Below are 17,112 nucleotides of genomic sequence, written 5' to 3' on the forward strand. Positions count from 1 at the left end.
AACACTCATTATTCACGGTGGTTATGTCTTATAATGTTGCTGCAGATCCTGAATTAGTGAATATTAAGTGATTGCTCCTGTGAGAAATACAGAGTTAGGTTACTACAAGCCTCTGGTCATTACATTTTTTTTCAATCATTTAATAATTAAATTGTTTGATGTGTGTTTCTATTTGAAGGCATCTTTTGTTCTTTGGGACAGTACCTGTCTTAGGGGCTCTAATGCTGTGATGAAACACCATGACCAGAAGGCAAGTTGGGGAGGAAAGGGTTTATTTGGCTCACACTTCCATATTGCTGTTCATCACCAAAGGAAGCCAGGACAGGAAGTCAGACAGGACAAGATTCTGGAGGCAAGAGCTAATGCAGAGGCTATGAAGGGGTGCTGCTGAGTGACTTGCTCAGCCTGCTTTCTTATAGAACCTAGGATAACCAGCCCAGCGATAGCACCACCAGCAATAGGCTGGGCCCTCCCCATCAGCCATCAAGAAAAGGTTGTACAGCTGGACATTATGGAAGCATTTTCTCAATTGAGGTTCCCTTCTTTCAGATGATCCTAGCTTGTGTCAAGTTGACATAAAACTAGCCAGGACAGTACCTCTTATTTATGCATTTATTTAAATTACATTTATTCAAATTATTATTTTTTGTCTGACTCCAGAGTTTATGTGGTTTTGGTTTAAATGAAAATATATTTTAATGCACTATATTCTGATTATAGTTTCCCTTCCCCAACTCATCCCATATCCTGAAATTGTCATATTTAATAGTAGTGCCACATTAACACTTGTGGACAGTATTGCTGTCGTTCAGGATTAGGTGAAGCTTGTCTAACACATCCCTTTCCTCAATTTAGAAGGCATAGCCTAGCCTTTTGGAACTTAGGACACTATGTCACCACTTCACTGGGAGTCATTTTAAGTAAGAAAATCACCAACAAAAAATATAAAATAAATGCATTATAGGTGGCAAAACCCCACAAAGATACGTGTTTGCAATATAGGAAGCAGAGTGCTAATTTTATGTAAGCACAAGTGGACTTGCTGACACCAGGATGACTCAAAGATTTTACCACTACACACATGTTCCTGAGGGATGATGTAATACTGGAATATTGATTTTAAGGATACAAATAAATGTTACTGAGTAAGTTAAGTCCAAATATGGAATCCGTGAACAATGATATATAGACGTACATAAAATGTACAGACACAAATAAATTCATTGGGTGAGTACATTTCTCAGTGCCAGTCTTGGCTGCACTGAGGGGCCAATAAATACTGATGGATGAATAAGATGTTGTTTATTATGATTGACGGTTTATGAAGTTTCCTTGAAGTTTAATAACTTCCCTGGAATATTCTGGAAGAATACAAGCAGACTATTACCTAATGTTTTCCCTTTTCATTTAGCTAAGGAGTCTTAAGATCCTAAGGACTTGGGGTGAGTGGCAGAAAGTTCCCTTTGAAGCTTTGCAGTTTAAGTCAGAAAAGGGTTTCATAATAGTTTGAGTAATGAAGAGTAATGAGCTCCCAAAAGCTTGGAAGTGTTTTCAAAGACCCAAAGTCCAGGACGAGGACTAAGATAGTCAGCAAAGTCATGAAGGGAAGCAGAAAGACAGCTGGATATCCACAGACAAGAGAGGGCTCCAAGAGCCACCTGTCACCAGCCCTGGCTTACAATAACAGTAGAGAGACCAGAGGTTCACACCTTTCTGGCACTCATATGAGATATATCATTTAGTCACATGACAGCTTTTTGCAGCAGATTAGCATATGTAAATTTTAAGGAAGAACTAGAGGATCGAAAGAATCTGTTGACTTCTAGAATGTCCCCCGTGGCAGGGAAATGGGTGGTGACACTTATGAATCCATGTCCAAAGTTCTTGTATATATTCTCAATGGAGCTTTAAGCCAAGGGTTTAATGAGCAGAAAGCAACAGAAATATGAATAATTTAAGTAATTGGGTCACATATAGAATCCATTGCTTAAATTCATAGGCTTCTAATACTGCTTAAGTAAAAGAACTCTTAAGGACAGTGTATCTCATATTAAAATATCTAGTCATTTTTTGTAATTTATATATGTATATAATGTATTTTGATCAGGTCTATCCCTTAGTTCTTTATCTCCAAATCATCCTCTTCAAATTTCATATTTCATGTATTCTTCTCTCTCTCTCTCTCTCTCTCTCTCTCTCTCTCTCTCTCTCTCTCTCTCAGAACAAAAAACACCTCGAATCCACTGAGTACTACCAGCATGTGTATGGACAAAAAGACTGTTTGATAGATCACAGGTGGCCTCTTGGGGGCCACATCCTTGAAGACCATTGTTTCTGGTTCTTTCCACTCCCTTCTGTGATGATCCCTAAGCCTTGTTACAGGTGTCTTATTTAGGTCTCAACAGTCTACTCTTTCTTATTTTCTCTGTGCTTATCCACTATGGGTCTCTGTGATAATCACCATCTGAAAGAAACATTCTGATGATGGCTAGAAATATACTAATCTGTAAGAATATCTTTTAAGTAATTTGGCTTAATATCAAGTAAGTTGGTTTAATATTATGTCCATTGAGCAGAATAATAGTTGAGGCTTCTTCCTAGAACCTGTCACTTACCTAGCCACTGTTTCTTGCCTCTGTTACTGGTGTGTCAGGCTTATGTTGCATCTTGCAAAGTGGGCTTTAAATCTAATTAGAAAATGGTTGGTTACCCTTTGAACATTCGAACCAGTACTGCACCTGTGACTTATCTTGTCAGGCAAGACAAGTAACTTTCAGTCTTCACAGCTGGGTAATATTGACAATTATGTATCATATTATCACCTTCCAGCCTCATGAAACTAGCTAGTTTGGATGAAGCTTCCAGTTTGACACTAGTGCGACTTCTCCATGTTCTATTACTCAAGCATGCAGTACAGTATCTTTAACAATAGGACCTTACTACTGAGTTACGGAGGGTATACAAAGAAACAACAATAGTCTGTAGTACTTGGGAAGGTCTTTGGGAGCCTTGTGACTAACAACTCCAAACTAACTCCAAAAATGTAACCCATTCCTGGCTTTGGGTTTTTTAATTGATAGCTCATGGTGTCTTGGAGAAGAACTGTCAGCACTCATTATAGGGTAACTCTATTTAAATGATACATAAGCATCTGTAATAGTAAGTCTCCATATGGCTTTCTCATGGACCGTTTGTATTAGTTATCCCTGTTCTTCTGTCCCTCCACCCCATTTAATCTGTCTTGTTCTATTATTATTCCCAATTTCCCCCTTATACCAACTGGATTTGATTTTCAGACAAGAGAATCAAGGTCAGAGAAGTAAAGCGATTTACACAAAGTCACACAGCAGTTAACAGCCTGGCTTTGAACTTATGTTTTGAAATTCTGGATTTCCTGCCAGCTGTGTGCCATTTCTATTTATTATACTCTTTTACTTTTGCCCCCATTTCCAACAGGCTCACAATTTTGAGCTTCCAGGATAGAGTTTCAAATACATGGCAACGAAGAAATAGTCTCTGTGGTCTACAGATAAGAATTGCAGCCTTCCCTGCTGTATTAATTAATGGCCTCATTAATCCACATTTAACTGTTCAATTAAATGTTTAATGTAACACTTAGAGGTGCCATCAATTACTGTGTGTGAATCAACTCTTGGAGATCGGAGGCTGGAAGCTGCTATGTACATGTGCAAAATTGCTGTCATTCGGACACCACCATGTTATCTCATGGCGCTCCATTCAGCAAAGGTGTGTTACAGCTGCAGCTTAACTCAAGGTGGATTAAATCAGTGTGTTGGAGAAGAATGGAATTAAATTCTTTGCTGTAATGACTCGTATCCCCACAAGTACCTCATTAATTGTAGGTGCTACATGACATGAATGTGCATGGGGATGGCAAATATAATATTTTGAGTGCTTTCCTTCCCTAGAGTTACCCCAGAGAGAAAGAAAAATGATCTCTGGAGTGGTTGCTGAAAACACATGCCAGCTTGATTTCCTTGGCCAGGATGTTAATGGGGAAGAGGAAAGCATTAGTGCCTGAGCTCAAAGAAAGTCAATTTCATTTCCACCAATATATTTCAACCCGAGTTAAGGAATGCTTAAACAAGAAACATGGGGAAGTTCATAATGACCATTGGGCATTATGTTAGCAAACTGGTAAGATTTACTTCTATGCTAAAGTTTCCTCAATCAGATCCTCAGTCTCGAGCTGGCAGTCATGTCATTGGAAGGCCACCAATGCATGGCATGTATTAATTGAAGCATCGTAGATGAGAGTACATCAGAGTTAGGATCATGTCCTGAAAACAAGAAAGATCTCGTGATCTAAAAGGTTGATCAGATTAATAACTACTGTTGTTGTCCTAAGTGAGGCGCAATGTCTTCCCGGGTACCCAGTGGTTGAGGTATAGTGGAGACGTGACCTTTGTGAGAAAAGACTGGGATGAGAGGAAAGAATCATTGGTGTTTGTCCTCCTAAACCTGACTTAGAACAGGTGTGGTAGCACACACCTTTAATCCTGGCATTGGGGAAGCAGAGGCAGATGGATCTTTGTGAGTGTGAGAACAGACTGGTGTACGTGGTGAATTTCAGGTAGGGGGAACTTACCAAGACCCCATCCCTAGATGAAGAACTTCAGGAAATCAATGGCTGCTGAGATAGGGTGAATCATTTTTATTCCAGAAATGAGCCCCCGATGGATGAGCCAATCTCAAGTGCTCAGTCCTACACACAAGTGAATGACAGTAAATCATCTTATACATTGGGGAAGACCAGGTGGGAACTCTAGTGTTAGGTTTCCTTCCTTTATGCCAACAGGCTGACCACAAGACACATGGAGAGATGCCAGAGAAACACATGGGGTCTCACTTGGGGAGACCAGGCCACCAGAAATGAGGGACACATGCCTTAGCAATATATCATCTCAGGTTTCTCAGGAGATGTGATAAATTCATGAGCTAATGCCCCATCCACATGAACCTTCAAGGTTCTCATAGCAACAGGAGACAACAATGGACACACTTCCCTAGTGATGGGCAGACAAATGAAAAATCAGGAGTTTCAAGTAACTAGAGTAACTTCCTTCTCTTTATGGTTCTGAAGTAGCTTTTGATTCATGGATTAGAAATCCAGCATTGCTAGTGTATACTACAAAAATTATAACATAATAATTAGGCTCGTTAATACTTGTTGGACTGGGTATTAGTCTAGACAGTCAGGTTATTTGATAGATAGGTTTTTAGGTATCGAGTTAATGGATGCTTGTATCCCGGGGGGTAAGGCTTCAGCTAGAAATCAACAGGATCCCAGGAAATGGGAGTAGCTTTAAATCGTGGAGGATAGAAGGGAGTTGTGACACCTGAGCTCAGCCAGATAAAAGATATCCACTCCAGGCAGAGGGAGCAGGATAATTAAGGGATAGAGGAAGCTTTAAAACATTTAAAATGGACAAGAACCTAGACAGAGAGGGGCCCATTGTCAGGGTGGGAGACACTGGGGCTAGAGAAAATAGTATAGACAATCATAGAAGTTTCTATTAAATAGCTGACTTTCACCCTCCAGGTATTGGGGTGTTGTTGTAAAATTATTAAAAATGGCTTTCTTTTACCCCACTAGATCTGGCACTGTAGTGGCCTGAGATATCTGGTAGATATTTTGCCACAAGCGCACATCCCAACTCCGTGGTGGCCCAGTGTCTCTGCCGCCACACACTCTCCCAAAGTCAAATTGTCACAAGAAAGATCACACAACACAATAACCTCTGATCCAATTGGTAAGATATAATTGCCCACCTAAATATACAAAGCCCTGTACACATCCATCCCTTAAGAACATTCATAACAACCTGTAAATACACAGAGTGGAATCTTAACATCCGCCTCCATATTCTCTCCTCAGCTTCTCTTCCGTCTCCTCCTGTCTCCTCCTTTCTACTTCCAGTCTCCTTTTCTTTCCTCAAACTTTTCTCCCACCCATCCTTCCTTCTCATCCAATGACAGGCCTCATTCTATCCTGTACCTGCCCTCACCTCTCCTACATTGGGGAGTCACTGAGGAAAGCCAGATGATCAAATCCTGCACAGACTGAAGAGCCTCGGATGGCTTGATTGCTTGGGTGCAGAAGCCAGAATCTGGTTCTGCCCTTGGAGATACAAAGGGGAGCAAAAGCATGGTCCTGCCCAGAGAGCAGGGGAGTGAGGCCAAGGTTCAACTAGTTCAGGTTGTATGCGGTTTTCCCCCGCCTGCTCCCTGATCCTGTCTATACTCAGTACAGCTACCTTGCTAGAAGGATGGGCATCCGGCGAGTTCAGGAAAGAAGAAACATCCGTAGGCCAGTGACTCAAAGCTAGAGAGCACCACTGTTGCGTCTGAGGAATTCCTACTTTTGCCAACTTACATTTTTATCTAGTGGGGTTACAATAGAATTGGATTATTCTGCTTGTTATTCATCGTTTTTGTCACGGTGACAAATACTGAAGACCAACAAGGCTAAAGGGGAAAAGACTTGATTTAATTCCTGTTTCCAGTTCATAGTCAACTGCTCCCTTATTACTTTTGGGTTTGTTTCAAGACAGAAACATTGTGGAGGGAAGGTATAGCTAGGTACAGCCGCTCACTCCATGGCAGCTGGGATGTAAAGCAATGAAGCCGTAAGGTCAACATACAGCCCTCAAGAATGTATATCCGGGGTTGGGGATTTAGCTCAGTGGTAGAGCGCTTGCCTAGCAAGCGCAAGGCCCTGGGTTCGGTCCCCAGCTCTGGGGAAAAAAAGAATGTATATCCAAGAGACCTACCAGGTTCATCTCCCAAAATTTCTAGCACCTCTCAAAAGATCATGACTGGTTGGAGAGCAGATCTTCAGCAATGCGCATGTAGGGGAAGTTTCATATTGAAAGTATATTACCCAATGAGGGATGTGAAATCCATTGTTTCTTCCAAAATGTCTATGTCGATGTCTTAACTCTTAATGGGATTTCATGGGAGACAGACTTTCTAAAGGACATAGTAAAGGGAGAGGTCAGAAAGTTGGCCTCTCATCTGGACTTTAAGCTCTCATCATCCCCTTTAGGAAGAGGAATACACATCAGAAATCATTCTTTCCCTTCCAGTGGAGGAAAAACCATGAAGGCACAGTAAGAAGACTGCCATGTGTCAGATCGGAAAAGAGACTTCATCAAAAATCACTGTTGGCACTGTGATCATGGGCTTCTAGCCTCCAGAAATAGATGGAGAAAATTACCTATCATTTGACCCACATGATCTGAGCTGTCTCATCAAGGCATCCAGAGCTAGGGAATACATCTTGCTAGAGGATGCTAAAGTTACTCGGGCAAGAGGAAGACTTTTTTTCTCTCGTTTTAGAATCAAGAGTTAAAGCTAGAATTAAAGGTTGGATACGCACGGGATTGGTAAGGCTGAACTTCAGTTGGGTTTGGCTAAATCGTATCATAGCTTCACCATCCATTCATGCAAGGGACCTTTCTGCTCCTAACATGCTGTGAAAACTTCTCAACAGTTTGGGTTTCTCAAGGGTGTCACACAAAGTGTCTGGCAGAGGTGGGGCAGTAGGGCGGGCCGGATCCTTTCAAGAGCCTTAGGAGTGTTGAGAAGTGCTGGCTGTGTTTTTCCTTCCAGGCTCCCTGATAGATATTTTAGTGTTGACAAGATCTATTGGGCTGTTTGCCAGATAAACACACAAATAGTATAGCTATCTAGAAGGGGCCCACTTGCAATAAACCTGATTGGGGAAAGAAACGGACGATTAATTTCAGGCAAACAATAAAAATGTATGAAAATTAAAGAGGTAGGGAAACTAATAATGACGGCGCTGAGGGGCTGGCTCTGCCTTTATTAGCGTCTTTTGTGTTCCTTTATGAACATCTATTATCAGCGAACTCCCTGATTATTCTCTCATAATTACTTCATACAGAATAATTAAATAAAATGCAGACAATAATCTTTTATAGACAATTACAAAAAGAAACATTTTGGTGGGAGGAAAGGAAGGGGGAGTGTCGGGTGAGAAGTTGGGACGTGAGTCCGTATCCATGGGCTGTCTTGGGGGTTCCTTCACTGAGATCTCTGTAGTGGCCCGAGACCTCTGTTCTGGATCATCATTTATTTGGACAGGGGGCAATTTGGGACCCTGGTGGGAGGGGAAGTTTGGACAGATCTTAGAAAAGTGTAGCAGTTTTACCATTTTAGTCTTTATCTATCTAAACATTCACTTCCCAAGTGCTATTTCCTCTTTCTAGATACAATAGCTGACAGTGATGGTGAAGACCTTAGACTCTAGAAAGGTCCATATTACATTCCCTGTCTTTCGGACTATCAACTGTAGATCATGCCTGACATTTCCCTCTTCCTTGCTGTATCACTGGTCGTCTTAGGACATCTATCTCCCGTGTTCCCAAAACCTACCATTACCTCTTCTCTTACTGACCTAAGCCATCAACTACCACTTTGGCCACCATAACAAAGAATGGTGTCTGTACGAAGAATGAGGATTCCTGCCAGCATTTTTACTCCATAGGATTATCCCTTCTCCTTTGAGTAACCCGTGTGATCTTTGAAGGACACACTTCACAACATGGATGAGGTGTTGTGTTCGCATGAAACAGACCAAGCTTGTTGGCTGAGCTGCAAAGCTCTGTGATGATTTCCAACATCCCCCATGGGTCCCGGGCTTGAGCCTCCTGCCATTTGCTCCACGGCCATGCTTCATGTTGTCCCTACGCAGCTTTAGCTCTCGTTAATGAAGACAAAGCTCGCCAAATAACGTCTCTGTCCACGGAGCCCATGGTGGGTTTTTTCAGGGGCGGTCATAATAAAGTAAATGGTTAATAAATATCCATTTATCCTAACAAGTAATAGTGAAGAATAGAGCAAAGGAGAGGGATGGGTTGGTGGGTTGGGGCTCAGGATGGAGTTGGTGCTATACTTTCTAAAGAGTGTGTACAATAAGGCTTCGTGAAGGGGATATTTGAGTGAAGACCAGAAGGAGGTGGAAACTGACAGCTGGGATGTCTGCAGGACAGTAACAGCCAAGCACATGTAAACATTCCTTCTACTAAGACGTTAGTTCCTAAATGTCATTCTCCACAAACGCGAAACGAAACAGAACAAAACACACTCGAAGACTCTTTGGGGAAAATGGCTGACTATAGAGGTGAGGTGGAAAACTCCAGATCAAATGAGATTTTCAAAGAATGTTAAAGGACACAGGATTTAACTTGAGGGGCTTCAGCTAACTAAATCAGGGACAAATCTGAGCATCAAAACAGACACTGGTAAGAATAGATTCCAAGTCATTGAGCAAATTAAATACCTGTGTACCAGCCTCCTCCACATAAACATAAGGAGTGCATCACAATGGAGGGAAAGTTTTCTTCACAGCAGCATTCCAACCAATAAATAGGACATCACTTGGCAACTATTGTGATAGTTTACGAGAAGACGCCAATAGCTATCTAAATGTGTAGAGGACATGAGATAGTGAAAAATCGTAAAGAATCTCATATACAATGTGTAAGCATATAGGAAAAAACTTGTCACACACTTCATCACGTGATCAGATTAAGTTAACATCAAGACACATGGGCTCCCTTCTGTAATCCCAGCCCTGGCATTCATGCCATGAAATGGGAAACAGAGACAGGGAAATAGGCCAGAAATTGGCTTATTCAGTCAAGCGACAGAAATAAAGGAGACCTTTGGCCCCACATGAAGGTGAAGGGAGGGAGCCATCCCTACAAAGTTGTCCCCTGACATACGTGCATGTATGTGCCATAGCATGTAGGTGCTTCTTTCTCTCTTTAAATAAACAAACACATGGATAAATAAAATAAACATGGATAAATAAAATGCATAAATAAATCATAAGTGAGTCTGATAACAAGGGATGATTGAATCACCATGAGTAAAAGGGCATCCTGTGACATGACGGTCTTAAAATTGAGAAAAGGCTCGAGCAAGAGTAAGAAACTAACGAAGAGACAGAAAGACAGTTTCCAATGTTGCAAAACCAGAAATGGGACAGCCAGGGTACAATTCATGATTCTGGTCTGGTCCCATTCATTATTACAAATATCCCTGAAACATGTGATGTGATTTGACCAGGGTTTCTGGGTTAAAGTCTGTGATGTCACAGTACTGTTCTAATGCTTCTGTAAATTTAGATTTGCTTTAAATAAAATTATATTACGTTTTTTTTAAAAAAATTCTGAGCTTCTCCTTAATGATTGTTAGGGAAAAGCATTTTGCAATACAAATGGCAGCTGATGGTGAAATGCCCATTAAAGGTATTCAGGGAGACAGTTGTCCCAGGTCTTGGGACCTTTGGTCTGTAGCCAACACTGATGATGTATAGCGTGAGTCTGTCACTTGGCTCTTGGTACCAACCCTCATTTGCTAATCCCCCCACAAGAAGAATAGCACAAGCGGAAACATTTTAACTTTGAACGCAGCCTTGCCAGTTGTATTCCTGTGTGGTGCGGAGTGTGTGGGCGGTGGCAAATAGAGGGAAAAGCTGCCAATGGCAGAAACAGGCCCTAACGTATTATATATTCCTTCTCTCTTCCTGCCCCAACTCCACCAAACACGGTGACGTTAGGAAAAGAAAACAGAAAAATTAGCTACCCCCAGGAAACTTCCCAAGTTCTTCTGTGCCAGCAAGAGGGGAAGCCAAGGAAAAGGCATTTCACCCACATGGCCTTCTTGTCAATGGACTCCAGCTGGGTCTCCCACGTTTGAGATATTTATGAGACTCTGGGAAGGGATTCAGAACTGGGGGAAAACTCCAAACCCCGCCTCTCTGAAAAGTATAGCAGTGCTCTAAGGGCTGTGGTTCTGCTCCCAGCTTTCTTACAGGTTTAGCAGCTCCCAGCTTTGGTAGTTGGGACTTAAGATGGCCACCTGACCTTCATGATGACCTGGAAAAATGCCCAGGTGCTTGCACCCCAAAGTTCTACTTAGAGTCTGGAGTGGGGAGCCTGCTTGGATAGGCACAGCATGGACTATAAGAACATCAACTCAGGAGTGGTGCTATGGCATATGTCAGGATTTAATTCCTTTTGGCAGATGATTAGGAAATTTTGTTTATCGGTTAATCCATCAATGGACATTTTGCTATTTAGCTATCATGAATGTGCTGCTGTGAACATTTTTGCACGAGTCTTTGAAATTCACATTAATTAGTAATTGCAAATTACTATTCTCTTATACTAAAACTTTTCCCATTGATCTGTGAAGCAATATGAGAAGTTTGACACTTGACTTACTACCTGGAAATAGCAAGGGTATTGTGTCTTCCTTCTCGGAATGTGGTTTTCACTATCTGGTCTGGGTGGAAAGTTAGCACCCAACCCTGTCTCAGCTAGATATTCAATCAGAGTCACAGAGGTTGGAGAGATTGTGGCAGAGACAAAGGCTTTGACCTTAAAAAGAATGCCATTCAAGTGCTGGCTCCCCTTAAAGCTACGTGGGCCTGGTCTGTGCATTTAACCTCTGTGAGTCTCGTGTTCCTCTACAAAAAATCATTTCTGTGCATAAAAGATCTAATTTTGTGAAAATTAGAAATACATATGTCTATATGTATATTATATACAATTATATATTATATTTTATATATGTATATATAATATGTATGATATACACACATACAAATACACATGCACACACTTTTGACACACTCACAGTTTTGATAGCTGGTACTCAGAACACCAACCTCTCTTTCACGTAGACTTTCACAATGCCCTGGAAACATGTCCAGTTGCTTGAGCCTCAGAGTTCCCCTTAGAGGAACTAAGGAGTTTCATGGAAACGAACAAAACCAGCACTATTTTCTCATCTCCTGCATTAGGCTTAATGCTAAAATGATATAAGCTAGTAGTCAGGTTATTTTCTTACATGATAATTATTGTCATCAACTTCTTACCAATGGAAAGGGTCTATTAGAATTCTGTAGGACTAGTCATGAGCAAATATTTCACTTATCAATAGCTTGAATAAATGGCCACTGAAAGGATTGTCAGAGCACGGCGGTTCCTGGAAGACACCGAGTTCTCAGTATAGGAGGAAGAGGTAAAGAGGCAGTGAGTGTTTTTTTTTAATAACCATCAACATAAGCATTTGAATTCAGGAGAAAAAGAGAAATGCCCAACTGGAATACAAATGAAGCTATTTGCTAGAAGTTAAGTGGAAGGCAGATCTTTATTTATTTGGAGTGAAATATTTCATGCTTCTGTGTGAGGTGTGTTTGTCAACTGCTCCTCACCCCTCCAGTCCTGTAGTCAGCAGCGCAGTCCGCAGACCATGATGAAGTTCCTTGCGTTGCTTTGATCACACTGAACACGTGTATCCCGTGCTGGAGCCACACCTGAAGGGCCTGAGCAGCTGCTGGTGACACCGAAGGTGTCCCAAGAACCTGAGCCCTGAGAGGAGATCTGGAAACCACGATGTCTTTACAGGCAGGATGAGTGGTCGGGAGGTCTAATCACCTCACGGAGATTTGGAGGAAAGACTTGTAGGTCTCCACATGCTTGAAAGCCTTCCACACGGAAAAGGAATAATTTTCGCTCCTTGTTAATTCTTAATTAACCACCTTACTAAATAGGAGCAGCTTTCTCGCAAACGCTGAGTGACGAGTCTTTTTACTGAGGCAGAAAAACAAAACTCTTGGATTGGCTGTCAGAGAGGTTTCAGGGGACGGTTGCAAGCAAGCAGTGCGTAGGTTCGATAACTGTGGCTACATAGCCTTTCCAACTCCAGACTCGATGGTGCGAGCCTCTTGGGGCTTAGATTCGTTGCTGTTCTTGTTGTTCAAGATATTCCATGAGTGGAGGGAGAGGATATGCTAAGCAGGTAGCCCGTAGCAGGGACTGGGTTATAAGTGATGGATTCATAACTGGTTCTTTTTTTGAGGTTTTCAAGACAAGATCTTGCTATCTAGCCCAGCCTGATCATCGATTCCATGATCCTCCTGAATCAGCCTCCCAAACGCTGAGATTACGGTCGTGAGGCTACACCATGCTGGCCTTGGTGTTGTGATTTGGGGAAAGTACTTACTTTCCCTGAGCCTCCCTTTTACATACTGGAGTCTCCTTAGTGTTAAATTACACATGATTTTGAGAAGTGTAATTCTGGAAGTTTCCTGCATTGCAGCAGATTATATGAGAATAAGGAAGGCGGGATTGGGGATACAGGAAGTGTCAAAATGACAGCGGTGTAAAAGGACTGTTGACAGCTCAGGATAGGACAAATAAGAAATGAAGTGAGACAGGTATGTAAGAGGAAGGAATTTTATTTCACAAATAATTTATTGTCTTCACGCAACCCTCCGCTTCATGGTCATCAGCGCAGCACAGGGTGGCCATGAGATGCTTCTAGCAAGATGAGGAAGGGAATTGATAAACCCACATGTGATTTAAATTTCCCCAAGAGAGAGTGACTGAATGAATTTGGACGATCTGAATATGATATTCAGATGAGGAGGGGCTCAGACTGTTGACATTTGGACCTAAGGCTGGATTCTGTTCCCATCGCCTATGAGCTATAAAACTTCAGATCTTGTTTTCTTCTTGGTAAAACCCAACTAAGTGTTGGGACCACAGACAGGAACAAATGGTGAGTGAGGAGGTGACGGGTCACAAGATCAGAATGCTTGGAAGGTTCCTGATCTGATGTCATAACTCTGATTGGCCACTGCTCTGATAGGGTGACCATCAGGGAAATGCTGACCTCTGTGCTTGTAGATCTGGCAAGAGACCTCAGAAGTGGTGAAGGAGAGAACATGTGGGGTGCTTCATAGACAATGTAGAAAAGGCTGGAAGGCTTAGTATGGTTGTGAGCACTCATCTCACTCTCAAGAAACCTCCACTGTCCTTTCTGTAGAGAAGCATGCGCTGACACAAGCTTCCTGTTGAGGACCATCATCCTTTACACAGGTTCTGGCTAAGATGGGCTTCAATGAGGCAAAGACAACTGTTAGTAAATTTTAGCCATGGACTAGAAGATGGGAGCAAGGCATGTTTAGGACCTGGGCTTCCTAGGATCTCTTAATTCCTCTCAAATATAGCTTGAGCTCATATGTGTAAGGACAGCTTTAAATGAATCAGTAGATTAAATGATAATAAAATAATATTATAGTCATCCTGACTAGGTTGAGATGGAATTTCAAAGACAACAACTGCTATGAAGGATATGGGAAAGAGGAACCTATATTCACTACTGTATATACTACACACTAGTATACACTATACTGTATATACTGCATACTAGTATATATTGTGTACTGTATATACTAGTATAGCCAGCTATCATGGAATTCAGTACAGATATTTCTCAAAAAATAAAACAAATGACTCGACTACATACCACTCCTGGGCATATACTCAAAGCCTGTATCCTACAGCAGAAAGGCCTGAAAATACATGTTTATTGTTACATTATTTACAACAGCTAGAAAGTGGAACTAGCCTAGCTGCCCATCAAAAAAATAAGAATGGATAAAGAAAATGTGGGACATTGGCATAGCATAATTTTATTTGGCTATTAAAACATGAAATTTGTAAGAGAATTGATAGAACAGGAAATTATATTAAGCCAGGTAACTCTGAATGGCAAAAGGCATCACGTGTTCTTTATTAATGTGAATTCTAGCTAGGAATGTTTCTAAGTGTGTATATAATGGGGTTAGTGTAGAGGTGGGCCATGAAGCTAGAAAGGTAGACACAGGGGCTGGGGAAAGAGGTGTTGAGGACACTGGGAGAGCTTTAGGATACATGAGATATAAAAACCAAAGAAGGAGTTATGAGAAGAAGTTACGAGAAGTTAAGGAGTAATGAGAGGAGTTACAGGGTAGGTAGGGGGAGGTTTAGAGGGATAGTGGAGGAGAAGAGGACCAGCAAAAACAAACTATGCTTTAAAAATACCACAGTGAAACTGAATATTGTGTACGCGAAGTAAAAAATTACAAGCATTAATAATCGGAAAGAAAACAGATTGAACCACCTTATTAGAAAACAATTGTGCTCTTACAAGGAAACAAGTGTAACTCCAAAACTTTAGAGGTTGGACTTTTCGATTGTTGTTATTTTTTGAAGTGAGTTGAAAAGCTTTATCATAAAAGTGTGTAGAGAAAAATAAAGATTCAGAAATAAGTGTGTGCCGTTCCTTCCGAAAATGAAACCTTGTTTCAGTGCTTCAAACAACAGAATCCTTTACAAAAACCTGATATTTTCCTCCCGAGGCACAGTCATTAGGATTGAGACATTGAAAAATATGTTCTTCTACAGCAACCCCTTCTTAAAGGTATTGCGTGTGATCCAGCCTTTCAGCAAGTTTGGGGTCAGCTTTATAACACAGGGGCTGTCATTGTCACAAATGCTACACTCATAGGGTTCAAAGAGAAGTAAACAGATAAAAAGTACACAGCCAGACAAGTGTAGGTGGAAGCCTTGTGTGTTTGTGCTGGGGTGGGCATGTGGTTGGGTGTTGGTGATAAGTCTACTCTTCTCTGTGCATGACTTGTCGTTCGCTCTGCCTGTGCCAAGAAAGTCATTCAGTAGAGTGGTTAGAATCCTAGCCTATGATCCCACTGTCTATGAGACCCAGAACAGATATTTAGGTCCTCTCAATACTTCATCTTTATCTCTAAAATGAGCGTAACCATACTGACTGTGGCACTCAGTTACTGTAATCCTGACCGCTCTACGGCAGGTGGAAATTGGTAGCATTTTCTTTGCATCTTTAGGATTTGACTGCACTAAAATTGCCTCCTAACCTCCTTCCTTAGCCTTTGTTATGCAACCTCGTTTGATTCATGCATTTTTCTTTACTTCTTTTAAATAATAAGATGTAATTTTTTTTTTTGTCTCTCTTTACGCTACTGGAAACGTTCCTGGCTTCGAGCAGGCCTTCTGTGAATGGTCGTCTAATGATGAATGAGTGAATGAGCCTCCTGACAAGGTGAGGAAGACAGCACTGCCAACTGGACAATGGAGCATTTCTCCCACCGGAAGCTTAGCAGGTGCCAGATCACTTAACTACTCTGATTGTCCCATTCATGGAGCCCTGTATGCACTCGAGGCAGTGATTAAATACTTCAGGCAATTGTTCACTGGATATTTTAAGAAGACTGCTTAATGGCTGGGATATTGGATCCGAGGCTGTGGAACAGACAAAGGTGTCTCCTGTTAATTCCACTGGGACATGCCAATGTCTAGCCTAGGATCTGGTTGTTCTCCCAGTGAACATCACATCTACCTTGTTTGTGGCTTTGTGTATAGGCTAACAAATAATAAAGACAACCACTATGTAAGTGATTATCTATTTTCTACAGTTCCAGGGCCTGTTACTAACTTCTTTTATTTCCTTAGATCCTTTTCCAAAAGTGAATGAAAAATTGAAAAGTGGAGTTCATAGTTTTCAGAGCAGACTATAGGTCAGAGTAAACTCGAAAGAAGAGGAGGGATGTGGAGTGTGTGCCTGCTAAAATTATCTTTTAGCTTAATGTTTGGGCATCTGTTAAAATAAGAAAGTGATTTTTTTTTACAAAGTACATAACATACCCAATAATGTCTAATAGTTTTACTCCTTACAGTGGTATAGAACGTGACTTCTGAATAGGGATGTGGATGGGACACTAGGCTCAGGAACCAGGAGATGTGGAGGAGAGAGAGAACCATTAAGTCAAACATCATTTGTTTTCTTATTTAGCTTAAGCCTGCCCTGCCTTCTTGCACTTATAAGAAATACCTTCAAGAACAAATCACCTTTAAGCTCTCCAGTTGAGTAACCATTAAGAACCTTCTATAGGAAAATTCTAAAGCACTATCATTTTTCAGTGTTTACCCATTTACTCAATCCCAAAATGATAGAATGCTGGTTTAAGTGGATTCCAGACCTTGAAAGTCACTGAAATAACTATGCTTTGTTGGAAATGGATTTTATACTGTGGAAGTTCTTAAATACGAGGAATAGATTTTTGTTTGATAAAGAATGAGATGATAACTCCAGGAAGGTATAGTTTGGTTACCAGTTAGCTGTTACTTCTGGGAAGAGAAGGGACTATGATACATGTGAAGCTTAATCGTGTCCACGAACTCTGTAGCC

General features: G+C 41.3%; 1 protein-coding gene and 1 long non-coding RNA gene across 4 annotated transcripts in view; one reads left to right on the forward strand and one right to left on the reverse strand.

The window, feature by feature from the left end:
- The window catches only part of Slc14a2 (solute carrier family 14 member 2), a 426,972-nt gene that overhangs the window by 237,205 nt on the left and 172,655 nt on the right, over positions 1–17,112 (reverse strand). The gene's annotated exons all lie outside the window — the stretch shown is intronic.
- The window catches only part of LOC102553338 (uncharacterized), a 29,734-nt gene continuing 26,318 nt past the window's right edge, over positions 13,697–17,112 (forward strand). The window contains exons 1-2 of one of the 2 annotated variants that reach the window (XR_015643087.1): positions 13,697–13,943; positions 15,913–16,027. This is a non-coding gene — a long non-coding RNA (uncharacterized LOC102553338). Of the gene's footprint in view, positions 13,944–15,912; positions 16,319–17,112 lie in introns of those variants that run through there. The other variant, XR_015643086.1, reaches the window with a different exon arrangement.

This window comes from Rattus norvegicus, chromosome 18 (assembly GCF_021556685.1).
Source record: "Rattus norvegicus strain SHRSP/BbbUtx chromosome 18, alternate assembly SHRSP_T2T, whole genome shotgun sequence".
In the NCBI taxonomy this organism is placed as follows: domain Eukaryota; kingdom Metazoa; phylum Chordata; class Mammalia; order Rodentia; family Muridae; genus Rattus; species Rattus norvegicus.